The sequence below is a fragment of the Schistocerca americana genome, chromosome 3 (assembly GCF_021461395.2).
Source record: "Schistocerca americana isolate TAMUIC-IGC-003095 chromosome 3, iqSchAmer2.1, whole genome shotgun sequence".
In the NCBI taxonomy this organism is placed as follows: Eukaryota; Metazoa; Arthropoda; class Insecta; order Orthoptera; family Acrididae; genus Schistocerca; species Schistocerca americana.
Window position 1 is genome coordinate 723169765 of NC_060121.1, and position 14350 is coordinate 723184114.

Below are 14350 nucleotides of genomic sequence, written 5' to 3' on the forward strand. Positions count from 1 at the left end.
TGGAGAAGGAATTTTGTATTAAATTTAAATAAAACCTTTTGTTTGACTGCTAGAGTGCTGTTGAATGTCGTGTTTGAGTGCTGTGCCATTATCTTCGTCGGACTTGAAAATAAACTTAATGAACGCACTACGGTGTAGCCTGCATCTCAAGATTAAGCAGATTTTACACATACATGAATGATATGGAGTTAATAGATACGAAAAAGAAAATACATTCATCTGAAATCTGAATTCATTATTAGGATTAATTGCGTGGCAGCTTACTAACTAAAAACTATAGAGCAGCAAGGGAGAGTTACGTGTGTAAGACTGAAGATTAATTGGACCAGTTGGTTTAACTCCCAGTGAAATGTTATGTAAACTCATGATTACGACGGAACATCGTGTTCGTGCCCCACCGCCCTTAACACAAGAAGCACAGATGTTGTTGAGTGAAATGGAATATTGCTGGCGTTTAGTTAATCAGTGGCTGCAGAGGGCTGGGGGGGGGGGGGGGGGGAGAGTTAAAGAGAGGATGCAGCCATATGAAGCGAGTAAACGTGCCGTACCTGCAGAGAAGAGAAATCCGAGCGGATTGAGAAGCACAAGAAGGCGGCTGGCAGAGTGAGAGGAAGTGTTTGAGAGCTGGGAAGCTGGGGCTCTAATTAAGGCAGAGGCCGAGCCACAAAGAGGCTGGCACAAGAGCCTCCAGCCGGCCTGCCTGCCCGCACCGCGACGTGCATTTGGGTCCAGCGGCAGCTGCGAGGCTCACCTCTAGCGTGGCCCACACCTGGCTGTTCCCACACGGGGGTAAGTAGCTGCTGTAAACGTGCCAGTACCTGCAGGGCTCCTGACGGCTTGGTGCTCTCTCTTTGAGATTGCCACTCACCTATGTGACGCTGTGGTTAAGGCTGAGCAGTTGTAATTGCGAGACGCAGCGTTCAAATCTCATTCCAGATCTACATCTACATCCACACTCCGCAAGCCACCTGACGGTGTGTGGCGGAGGGTACCTTGAGTACCTCTATCGGTTCTTCCTTCTGTTCCAGTCTCGTATTGTTCGTGGAAAGAAGGGTTGTCGGTATGCCTCTGTGTGGGCTCTAATCTCCCTGATTTTATCCTCATGGTCTCTTCGCGAGATATACGTAGGAGGGAGCAGTACACTGCTTGACTCCTCGGTGAAGGTATGTTCTCGAAACTTCAACAAAAGCCCGTACCGAGCTACTGAACGTCTCTCCTGCAGAGTCTTCCACTGGAGTTTATCTATCATCTCTGTAACGCTTTCGCGATTACTAAATATTCCTGTAACAGAGCGCGCTGCTCTCCGTTGGATCTTCTCTATCTCTTCTATCAACCCTATCTGGTACGGATCCCACACTGCTGAGCAGTATTCAAGCAGTGGGCGAACAAGCGTACTGTAACCTACTTCCTTTGTTTTCAGATTGCATTTCCTTAGGATTCTTCCAATGAATCTCAGTCTGGCATCTGCTTTACCGACGATCAACTTTATATGATCATTCCATTTTAAATCACTCCTAATGCGTACTCCCAGATAATTTATGGTATTAACTGCTTCCAGTTGCTGACCTGCTATTTTGTAGCTAAATGATAAAGGATCTATCTTTCTGTGTATTCGCAGCACATTACACTTGTCTACATTGAGATTCAATTGCCATTCCCTGCACCATGCGTCTATTCGCTGCAGATCCTCCTGCATTTCAGTACAATTTTCCATTGTTACAACCTCTCGATACACCACAGCATCATCTGCAAAAAACCTCAGTGAACTTCCGATGTCATCCACAAGGTCATGTATGTATATTGTGAATAGCAACGGTCCTATGACACTCCCCTGCGGCACACCTGAAATCACTCTTACTTCGGAAGACTTCTCTCCATTGAGAATGACATGCTGCGTTCTGTTATCTAGGAACTCTTGAATCCAATCACACAATTGGTCTGACAGTCCATATGCTCTTACTTTGTTCATTAAACGACTGTGGGGAACTGTATCGAACGCCTTGCGGAAGTCAAGAAACACGGCATCTACCTGGGAACCCGTGTCTATGGCCCTCTGAGTCTCGTGGACTAATAGCGCGAGCCGGGTTTCACACGAGCGTCTTTTTCGAAACCCATGCTGATTCCTACAGAGTAGATTTCTAGTGTCCAGAAAAGTCATTATACTCGAACATAATACGTGTTCCAAAATTCTACAATTGATAGACGTTAGAGATATAGGTCTATTGCAATTTTGTCATATGATGACATGATGGAGACTGTGGCTGTTGTTTCAAGACAAATTTTGATAGTGCTAGGACAGCAACCAGCCGCAAATTTACTTTCAGTTCCTTCATTCAAAGGAAACCGTTACCGGTTTCGAATCGTTGTGATTCATCCTCAGACGGTTTACACGCTTTCTTTATGACATGACTGCCAGTATCGTATCCACTTAATCACGTGCCTCGTTTTCTCGGTCCTTGTGCAATGCAGGTTTGAGATAAATTTTGTGGTAGGCATTGGACTTTCAAGAAATTAATTAGATGTATGGGATCAGTATGTTTAAAAAAAACATCAGTTCTAACAATCGAACTTCACCGTTTATTCAAAAGACGCTTCATCGGACTGTTCTCTCTAGTAAAGACGTGTGAAACGCTAAACTTGGGGAGGGGGGTTGGGGTGCGACGAGCACTTGTCTCCCTCCCACTCCAAAGGCTTGGGTGCAGGGGGGGGGGGGGGGAGATATTGTTCCCGGCCGCCCCCATTCCCCGCAAATTCAATTAGAGACGGACAGCATTTTGTCGCATCCTTCAAGCTACTGTCTGTTAGACAACGTTAAACGTCTTATAACTCCAACCAAATTTTGTACTGTCTTGTCAGACGTTCCTGCGAAGGAATGGAAGATCTTATAAATCGGAATGGTTTCTGTCTCATACGTGGCTACATCGTAAAGAAAAAAGTGACAAGGTTCCCTGCTATGACTTCATTAGGTCTATCCACACATCTACACCTACACTCCACAAGCCACCTGTTTGTGTATGGCGGAGGGTTCTTTGTGTATCATTGCCCATCTCCTCTTTTCGTGTACCAATCGTGGATGGCTATCAGGAAGAACAACTGCTGGCTAGTGTCCCTGTGAGCTCGAATCTCTCTAATTTTATCTAGGAAGCAGTATATTGATTGTTCTAGGAACGCACGCTCTCGGAACTTGGACAGTGAACCACATTGTGGTACAGAACGCCTCTCATGTAGCGTCTCAGTCGAATTGACTGAGCATGTCCATGGCGATTGTACTTACTAAACGGTCGTCGGACGAAACTTGCTCCTCTTTTTTGGGTCTTCTATATTTCCTCTGCCAATCTTTTCTGGTACAAATAGCGGGCTGAGAAGCAATATTCAATTATTTTTCGAACGCGACGTTTGTAAGCTATGTACTACATTTCCTGCAAACTCTTCCCAGTGTGGCATCTGCCTTACCAGCAGTTAGTTTTTTGTGATCGTTCCCCTTTAAATCGCTCTGTGCACACATTCTTAGATATTTTATGAATGTGAGCAATAAAAGACCACGTATTGGCGGTTCTTAAAATGACGTTTCTGCAACTGGAAAAGTCACTGTTGCGCCAACAATCACAAACCAGAATTCGCAACCTGTCGAGGGGCATTCACGCGAGCTGCCTACGAAATCCAGCCGCTGGGCGCCAGGGGCCCATTTCTTTATCTGTCCGCCATTTTTACGCGAGCGCACCGAACGGTTTTGTTTTTGAAGGACAGCTCCAACATTATTCTGTAAGCATTTCGGAATTGATGCCGAACGCTTCTAGCGAATCGAGACGCTGTTGTCAGTTTTCCTCGCGCCAACCAATCAAAAACAATCTGCTTCGGAGTCGCGCATACACACTCAGTGCCACAGAAGCACGAACCTGAAGCGACAAGCAGCTGACACAGGCACGCTGTTATTGTACAGTACCGAAAAGAGTGGTTAGAGTACGTAATACTGTTCAAATTTCGCCGACCACGTTGTTCCACGATACGATAGAACTGTGTTCTGAAAACTGTCGTAAATGTCACATTGTGTCATTTTGTTCTCATTCACATCGACGCCTTGTTTTGGATTTTACGTTTCGGAATATGAGTTAGGAATGGAGTGTAGTACCTCATTGTACGAAGGCATGTATAGAAATACCCGAAAAATTCGTCATTTTTCTGTTTTCCGTCGTTCCTTAGTTGATTCATAACGTCCATAAACCCCAAAAATTGTTTAAGAGAGTGTCAAAGAATAAGAAGATGCATAGAGTGGGGTTGTAACTCGCTCCTAGAGATCCAAATGATGAAGTAGCCTACTTCCCTATTTGATACATCAACGATTTGGTTCTTAAAAGCAAAATGAAAAAAAAAAAAAAACGCTTAATCCAGAGGCGAGGGCACTATTGAAGTTCGTAGTTTATAATATGCATGTGATGAATCACAATGTTTCACATATGGTGGTGTAATCCAAAAATATTATGGCGGGGATCTTTCATCTCTCTCTGCTATTGCTAACGATTCGATCGCAGATAAATACTTGTGACAAGCAGGAGTATAAAGACGATTGGTGCTAGTTTCATTCGCAGTAATTTAAGTTCTGCTCTTAGATTCCTGTCTGACCACACATTCGGAAATTGCTACATATTCAGAAATTATTTATGACAAGAAAAAAAGTAAATGTAAATTGCAGTTGTTTTGTATGCAAAAAAGGCATTTTCTTTGAAACAACTGCAATTTATATACAACTGCTGCGCAAATGGCCGCTACAAGAAACGTATTAAACGTAAATGTCATTGTCAGGTGTTTCACCACTGCAATCTTTCCTTTCTTAAAGATATGGAAGTCACGAAATCGAAGATATTCGTTACTGAGAAAGCGCGGTCTTACGTGTAAACAACAACGAATATTTCAGAAAAATACTGAACTTTGACGATTAACTAACTCGCAGAAGGTGTTACAAACACGAAGAAGAAGAAGAAAAAAAATTCGTATCCAGCAGTATGCGAACCTATCGCCTTGGACATTGCAGTTCATTGCCTTAGCCGCTTGGCTACTACAATTCGCATGTACTCAGCGCCTTATTTCACATCATTCCAGTCGAGAGAGATGCAGGCTGACTTCGTTGCCGAATGATGTGGGCTTATGCCGTAAGTGCATGAAATTTCGGAAGGTTTCCTCTATCAGGCTTCACAAAATTCCTTTCCATTGTTACTTAAGAAGTTTTAAATGCATTTCTATAATTAATAAGTAAACCATGTGCGGAAAAAAGTACGCGAAGTCACTAGTAATTTCAGATAACACTCATGTGATATATGTAAGCAGAGCCGACTTTTTGTAATTTAATGATTTTTAAGCTCTTAATTACGTAGAAATAACAGCTATTTTGTGAGAATATTGACCGAAACTGTTTTTTTGTCTGTTATAATCATTCCCAGTAACAACAATACAAACCATATTTCTAACTAAGGAAAACAGTCATTATGAACTCACTTTCCTCGCAGATGCGTCCTGGTGGTTCTTCAGTGACACAATCACTAAATCCAAAGCTAAAACCGCTCAGTATGTCTAAAATAACAAATTCTAGATGTAAATAAATCACATCGAACCGAACGAGTGGACCATACCGGAACCTAAAACCTCTTGGTACAGTTGTCGAAAAATCGGCGGGAGGACGATCGGTAACTGGTCTCAGAAGCTTACAGAGTAGCAACTAAGGATAAAGAACCGAAAATGATGTCACTGCTGAGGGTAACCTACTGCACCGATCGGTATGAACTATACAGAATAGGGCCCCTGAATACTGCTGCCGTTGCATTGCGCAGTACGGCAGTTTGCCATAGCGATGGGCTGGATCTCCACATGCCATGGCACAACGCTGCACTTCTGTAGCCACCTACGTGATGGGAGGTGGGCTGCTGTTACAACATAGCTGGTCTCAGCAACTGTAAATGGTCGCTGCCCTACCATTAGTAGCACTTGTATTTCGACCGGTTCCTTAACTTACGACTGCAGGCCACATCATGACAGTTTCCACACCAGCTGTCGGTCCAATATGGGCTGAGCAACTTCAACCTCGCCAAGCACTATAATCAGCTAACTACTGCTCTACGAGCCACCACTATACCTGATCGTTACGGGTCTCAAGGCGGTACTACCGAATTTACACGACCTCTAGTCGTCTTCGCCCAGCACTCTGGGCGCCTCCAAAGGTCCTGGGTTCGGTACAGGACGTCTGCGCGTCCGACCTGCTTTTCAAAGTTGGCACAGTGCGAAATTGCTGGCACTGCCTGTTGTACACTCCAGCTGTCGCAAGGCCTAGCACGCCACTGGAAGTTACTCTGAGGTAGCATTCCGCTGCCTGGATGACCACACGTAACACCCTGTTGTATGGAAACCAACAACTTCTTGTATAAGTCATATTGAATGAAGAATGTTTGTACGGAATGAGCTCCCCCGACACCGCGCTCGCCGTGGTATTGGCAGAAAGTAAAAATGGTTCAAATGGCTCTGAGCACTATGGGACTCAACTGCTGTGGTCATAAGTCCCCTAGAACTTAGAACTACTTAAACCTAACTAACCTAAGGACATCACACACATCCATGCCCGAGGCAGGATTCGAACCTGCGACCGTAGCGGTCGTGCGGTTCCAGACTGTAGCGCCTTTAACCGCTCGGCCACTCCGGCCGGCGGCAGAAAGTAGCCCAAAGGTCTCGCACACGTCATTCTGGGGCAGAATTTCCCTGGCTTTAGAGGTGTCTGCATCGCCGATCTCATTACACCACAGAAAAGTTCAAAATACACGGCAGTAGTCTTTTTCATCGAGAGTCTGTCGCAATTTTAGAGCAATGAGAAAATAGTACACATGTGATCGGCCGACTCGCACGACATTTGCTGGCGAATGAGTAGAAAGTTATAAATGTTTAACTAGTATTTCTCAGTTAACTCAAGTTCCTGTATCGAACAAGAAACCCACTTAGAGGTCATGAAACGATCACTGGAAACCTCGTGACATTTCTCAATGAGAGGAAGAAGGGCGTGCCAAAACTGAAGATCTGGCTGTAGCGCCGCGACACTGGTTGGCGCCGCCAGCAATACAAAACGAAATACCCGAAATTATGACTCCTGTAATCTGGCGAGACGTTGTGCAGCAAATAAAAATTCTCCAGCAAATAAAAATTCTCCACTTTACGAAATTATGGCAGACTGGACGACGGACTTGGCAGTATTGTAACAAGGCCCGTCCCATTCCAAAATACCGTTATCCATGATGGCGGCCATGACGTCAGAGTCATTATGAAATGTTTTCATAACACCGTCACCATTCCAAAGCATCGTTAGTCGACAACAACAAGGTCGCACGCAGTGTATCCGGCACGTGTTGACTCTCTAGTCTTTATTACCATAGCGGGTTGTGACATAGAGAGAGAGTTTAGCGTTCAAACGGCGCCCACCACACAGGACACTCAGTCTTTAGAGGAGGAGGAGACCAACCTGCCTGACCCGTTTGAGGAGGAGATCAACCTACCTGAGTGGTTTGAGGATACCGCTAGCCATAAGGAAATTACTATTATTACTGTTGCTACAACTAGGAGTCCACCCGACAGATGAATGGGCTGGTGATGGGTGATCGTAATCATCATCATTTGCGGGGAGAGGTATACGTCTCGGAACGCATACCTTGCGTGGGCGGCGGCGGCGAGCTGCTGCTTCTAGAGGAGGAGGGGGTGACAGCCGGTTTGAAGGGCCAGGCTGCGGCGACGGCAGACGGGCTGCACAGCCAAACGGTTGCGACAGCGCTGGGGGGAGGAGCTGGCGCGTGTTCTGCATCCGCCTCCCGCGAAGCCCTTATAGGGGCTACGCAAGGCGCGGCGTGTCTTTGCGGTTCGGTGTGCCCGAGTCCCGCCCCCGCAACATCCGCTCTAGGAACACGGCCTACGCCGTGTGATATATCTGTAAGATAAATAAGGAAAAAAATTAATTTAGTGATTTATATTTAAAAGAGCGATAAATAATAACAGTAAGAGTAGATAATGGTGGTTATGTGAAGGAATGTTAATGTTCAAAATTATTCACCTTCTCCGCTCTGACTCCATGGTTTGAGCAACTCATTGCCAAAATCAAGTAGATCCTCAAACCACTCAGGTAGGTTGATCTCCTCCTCAAACGGGTCAGGCAGGTTGGTCTCCTCCTCCTCTAAAGACTGAGTGTCCTGTGTGGCGGGCGCCATTTGAACGCTAAACTCTCTCTCTATGTCACAACCCGCTACGGTAATAAAGACTAGAGAGTCAACACGTGCCGGATACACTGCGTGCGACCTTGTTGTTGTCGACTAACGATGCTTTGGAATGGTGACGGTGTTATGAAAACATTTCATAATGACTCTGACGTCATGGCCGCCATAATGGATAACGGTATTTTGGAATGGGACCGGCCTTGTTACAATACTCTTGGCTGTCCAGGAGCAGTTCACAGTAAGCGTACGTTGCGTCATCAGCTCTGGGAAGTTCTAAGTAAACGAACTTTTTCTGAGTATATACAGCCAGCCGAACTCCAGGGCACCAACACTGGCATCTGTCATCAAATGTGTGTGTGAAATCTTATGGGACTTAACTGCTAAGGTCGTCAAAATGTTCAAATGTGTGTGAAATCTTACGGGAGTTAACTGCTAAGAGCCGGCCGCGGTGGCCGTGCGGTTCTGGCGCTGCAGTCCGGAACCGCGGGACTGCTACGGTCGCAGGTTCAAATCCTGCCTCGGGCATGGGTGTGTGTGATGTCCTTAGGTTAGTTAGGTCTAAGTAGTTCTAAGTTCTAGGGGACTTATGACCTAAGATGTTGAGTCCCATAGTGCTCAGAGCCATTTGAACCATTTGAACTGCTAAGATCATCAGTCCCTAAGCTTACACACTACTTCACCTAAATTATCCTAAGGACAAACACACACACCCATGCCCGAGGGAGGACTAGAACCTCCGCCGGGACCAGCCGCACAGTCCATGACTGCAGCGCCTGAGACCGCTCGGCTAATCCCGCGCGGCTTCTGTCATCAAATACGTCCATCTAAAACTTGTTAGGAATAGATGATGCAGCTTCTTCAAGACCAGATAAAGTGCTGTTACATCCACTTTAGTAATCATTCTTTGGAACTTGCACTACAGGACGTTTTATGAAGCTGAGATCCATTTTGGGATGTGTTTGTAACTGTGAAAGTGATCTCAAATATATTTCTCGAATCCGTAAAAACGCATTTGTTAAGCTCTAGTGTGGTGTCGAAAAGACGGTTCCAAACCCGAAAGTTCAACGGCTGATACTAATGTGTTCAAACCGATGAACTGTAAGGGTACCATTTTTTAAACGTATCAGAGATAATTATTACCGGGTTCAGAAGACAAGACGGTGTCCGAAGTACTGAATGCACAGTGCTCAATTAGAGACGAGAGACGCTCAGTTCCGTGGGGTTTTGATAGCGTCTCTGAATGTTGGAGAATACTTTTCATTTGACAGCTGCTTTTGAAGTGTTTGGACTATACAAAGAATTGACCAAATCCCTTACGAACCCAAATTTTAAAGCAACCGGAGTTAAATGTTCTGTAGACGTTCTAAAAGCAACTTCTGCGAATATTAGGACTGCGAAAGTGTGTGATGTGCTGTTAGAGAACGCCAATGATGATTCCAAGAACCTAATCTGAAAGGCCCAAATATCTTACGGGCAAGAAAAATACCAGCGAGACTGAAACAAACAGAAACCTCGTCTATTCCTGATGAATTGTCAAATGAACGATGGTTTATGAAAGGTGTGTTTGAAATCATTGATCTTTTTCTGAATGAGAATGATCGAAGGTTCAACTAAGAGGATCTAAAGCGACTGTCCCATCTTGGTCAGATTCATGTTAGGTCCTTCCAAATAAATCGTCCGTCTACACGACAGTGGAAAGAGTTATTTAGAGCATATGTAGTAGACTTTTACTTGGACGGTTTTCATGCGCAGCTCGAAAGTCTATGAACGATAACGAGATTGCATTTCCAGAGGTGGGTTCATCGGTGTATTTAAACATGTTACAGCATCCGATATTGATGTTAACTGACGCAGTATCCTAAGTTCACTGATACCATGTTCTGTATAAAACAGTGTAACACATGTTTGTTCCGTATATCGCACCAATTGTGAATGTACGATATTATTCCGTTTGATGTTAATACTGGACAGTGTTACATGTCGATATATTCAAGACGTGGACCTGACAAATGAATACATGCAACATTATTCTGTAAAACCGCGTGATGAGGTTAAAGAAAATGAAGTTAGCTAATCGTCAATGGAATAAGGGTGTTTACTTCAAATAAAAATACACCGAGATGTAGGAAATGTAACACAGTTCAAGAAATATAATGTGGCTCTGAAGCACTAAAAGAGAATCGAAGTAGGCTTTGGAAACTTCTATTGCATATATCATACTATATCCCGTGTATGAGTCACGTGAATGAGAGAAGATGGATTAGGGCGTGTAAAATAGAAACAAAATTGTTCACCCGTGCTTCGTACGTGAAACGAATAGGGCGAGGGATAACTAACAATAGTGCAAAGTACCATCCAGCATTCACTGTACAGCGTCTTACGGGATTGCATACAGGTAGTTGTATATCTCCTTTGAACAGGTGGGAGCACGTTCACATAATAGTAGGTAATAGAAAGTAACAGTTACTTGCGACTGGTTGTTGTTCGACACCATCAAAACAGCAGATCTAATAATAAGCAGTATGGGAATACTAGGGAAGGCTTCGGCAAACGAGCAACTCCCGCTCTAGTAGCTGCGTGAAGAGCAGTTGGATGTAGTTTGGGGCAGTGATAAAAGTTTTAAGTAGGGTCGGGGGGCGGGTGACAGTTTGGCCGGCCGAGTCACGCCAGCGGTCGGCTCGACGTCGCCGTGTTTCGGGAAGCAATATAACAAGTTGGTCGCCAGACGTCAGGCAATAAGGCAGGCGGGGTCCCGCGCATGCGCACTAGGAGCGCCCGCTCTGCGTTAGACGGCGCTCGGTCACATCGCAGAGATTCTGCGGGCCGCATACTATGCATGCGCTAGAACGTACTGTTTAGCACACATACGGGTTATTCCGTAACAGCTGATGTTGGTATTTATAATGCCTTAGAATTTGCCTTATTCACTCCGTGCCATCATTGTTTGACCGAAGTTATTTTACTTATGAATGTAGAAATGAGTGTAACTATTATTACAACACTGAATTATCTATTGTATAATTCCTTCCTATTTACCGGTTGTTGGGAAGTATTTGTCTGTCTTTACCGCCAGTGGAGCTATGTGTGAGGATCTTTGAGAATATTTGTGTATTCTATCGTCAAAACGGATTCGGTGCTATAAGAATCGTTTGTGGCATTCTAGCTGCCTTACTTTGAGTTTTCGCCAATTTAGATTTTTCGCTGTTTGCATAGGTGGGCCTATTACTAGAAGGAAGCAGCACGTGTCAGGGGGCAAGATAACCAGAGCATATTATTGCGCGATTTGTGCGATTTTTTATAATGTAAAGAACTCTACACAGTGGGCTTCCGTCGTGAAATGGGTTCCGTATGTGGTGAGAACTGTATTTCAAGCTAAACTGTGTTCTGTTGAATACGGGAATTGATGAAAGAACGAAAAAGATTCATAAGCATGGAGCATCCTACTCGTCTTTCAGAGTTTTCCGATGTTGCCACATTACATCAGTGAAGTCCGTCATGTGACAGTGCCTTAGTTAGTTCTCGCGTAACCATCAGTCATAAGCAGTTACATTTTAAAATTATGCACGTTGGGTCGTCCTCCGGTTGAGTCCAGAGCACGAAAGCAAAGGAATGGATGCGTCCAAGCAGCACATCGTGCGTCGCAGTGAAGGAGTTGATTTGCTTACGCGGATCAGTACAGGGGACGAGCTATGGTTTTACAACTGCCAAATTGAGTCAAATGGTCGTCCATGGAATGGAAAAATCTCTTGTCCCATCAAAACAAATAAATAAAATATTTAAAAAGTGAAGGTGATTCCTTCGGCACACTTTGGGACATATGCTTTCATAATGCCGTAATTACGTCTGCTTGTTGAAAAGTGTGTACGACATTTTTGGTCGGGAGTCCCTCTTGCGGAGTTCGGCACTTCGGCGACTTGCGCGTCGATGATGATGATGGTGATGATGATGACACATAGTCCCGACCGATGAAAATCCCGACCCGGTCAGGAACCGAACCGAAGACCCCCGTATCGGGCGACCGTCCTGTAGGCATCTAACGCTGGAGTGTTGCCCACCGATGTGAACCATTATGTATCAGTGTTGCAGAAAACTGCCTATTATGCGTAGGCAGTAGTCTGGCAAGGTTTGTAGATCTTGCAGTTTGGTCCAGAGCTTATCAGTTCACACATGGTAATAAGCTTTTTCTGTGTCTAAAAATATGGCTACTGTATAATTGAAAATATTTGTATTATATGGCTGTTGGTTGAGTCGGGGGAGGGGTCCAAACAGCGAGGTCATCGGTCCTATCGGATGAGGGAACGATGGGGAAAGAAATTGACTGTGTTCTTTCAAAGGAACAATCCCTGCTTTTGCCTGAAATGATTTAGGGAAGTGACGGGAAACCTAAATCAGGATGGCCGGAGCGGGTTTGAATCGTTGTCCTTCCGAATGCATGTCCAGTGTGCTAACCACTGCGCTACCTCAATTGGTATTTATTACTGTAGTCGATGTACTCTTTGATTCACCGTACTTGAATTTCAGCTGAAAGCAAAGGCTGTAATGCAAAATGATCTGGCCTAATGATGTCTTGATCGTGGATAAATGATCTCATGTGGCGCAAAATGAGGCGTTACAGCAATTTCGATAAGGTGGAAAGTAGGCTAATAGGATGGTAGTTGGTAGACTAAGCTCTTTGTCAAGATTTGGGATTGGTGCGATTCGTGCGACCTTCCATGCACTGAAAAAAGCCCAGCCTCATAAAACTTATAAACCCCTGTGAGCGACACTAAGGGCTTGTGTGAAAGATAGTTTAGGCGTTCATTTGTAATGCCATCCGGTTCGGGGATAGAGTAGGTTCCCAGATGGCGGATTAAAATCTTTACCTCAGCTACTGTGGTCAACGCCTGTTCAAAGTGTCGAGTGGACACTCTTATATTCTGAGCTCTGCCACGTAATCCGTCAATATTGTCATCGTCGACCAAGTCATCAGTGGTGTTTTGGGCCTCGTAAGCCTCTCTGAAAATTTCGGCCTTGGCCAGCGGATCGTATGTTATTTCTCGCAGGCCCTGGAGCGGCCGTTTCGGCGGTCGTGGTTGCCGAAAGTGGTCGCGCGTCTGGAGGGAAAAGGGGGTAATTTTGTCTTCCCACATTTCCTCGCGGTGTTCCGTAACTCGAAGGTGCAGTTCTCTGGAGAGCCCTCATCATCTCTCTGTGGTCATCCGGATTCCTATATCGATGCTAGCGCCGTCGTGCCCTGTTCTTGAGATATTTCAGTCCATGCAGCAATGGAGAGAACGTGTTTTGATGGGAGACAAGATATACCATGGTAACAGAAGCCCTTCAGAAGGAAAGCTTGATCTTCCCTGTCAAATTGCAGATGGCTTTATCGATGTTGTCACTGGCTGACACGTCGTCAATGGGGCGGACGTTATTATTGAGCCATCGCGAAAATTACTCCCAATATGTAGTGGAAGACAATGGTGTTGACAAGCAGTCCAGGGCCTCAGGCAGGACACCAAGCATGGGCTGGTGGCCAGATGTAAGATCATTGATTGCACGTAATTGAAAAGCTTGTTGTAGATTCTGGAGAATTACGGTGTCCAGGACATCCGGGCTGTGGATTAGATTTGCTGGAATGTGCGTTGGGTCTTCTGGTCCAAAGACTGTAGCCTCCAGGCGCTCCTCCACGTTGTAAAGACGTATTCTACGTGGATTGGTACGTCGAGAATTCCAGGGGAATATTTGGCATTCAAGTCGCCACCTGACAACACCTCGGGGAATCGGTCGAAAATGAGCTGTAAATCGTTCTGCTCGAAGGTCTTCTGATAAGCAGCTCGGAAGGTAATAATCACATAGGAAGTGGAAACCGTAATTGCAGCGGCCTCCAGTGTCTCCAATGAGGGCAGAGCAGTGTGTGCATGGGTGATAGAGTTTTTTATAAAAATGGCTGTCCCACCCCCAGGGACATTTGCCCGGTCTGTCCTGTAGTCTGCCATGTTTTTTTGTTTAAATGTCGACTTTGATGGAGATGTGTTTCAGTTACTAGTAGAATGTCGATCCTATGCCAGTGTATAAATTCTTCCAGCTCCAATTTTTGACGAAAAATTCAAGTAATGTTAAAAACGCATTGTGAGATG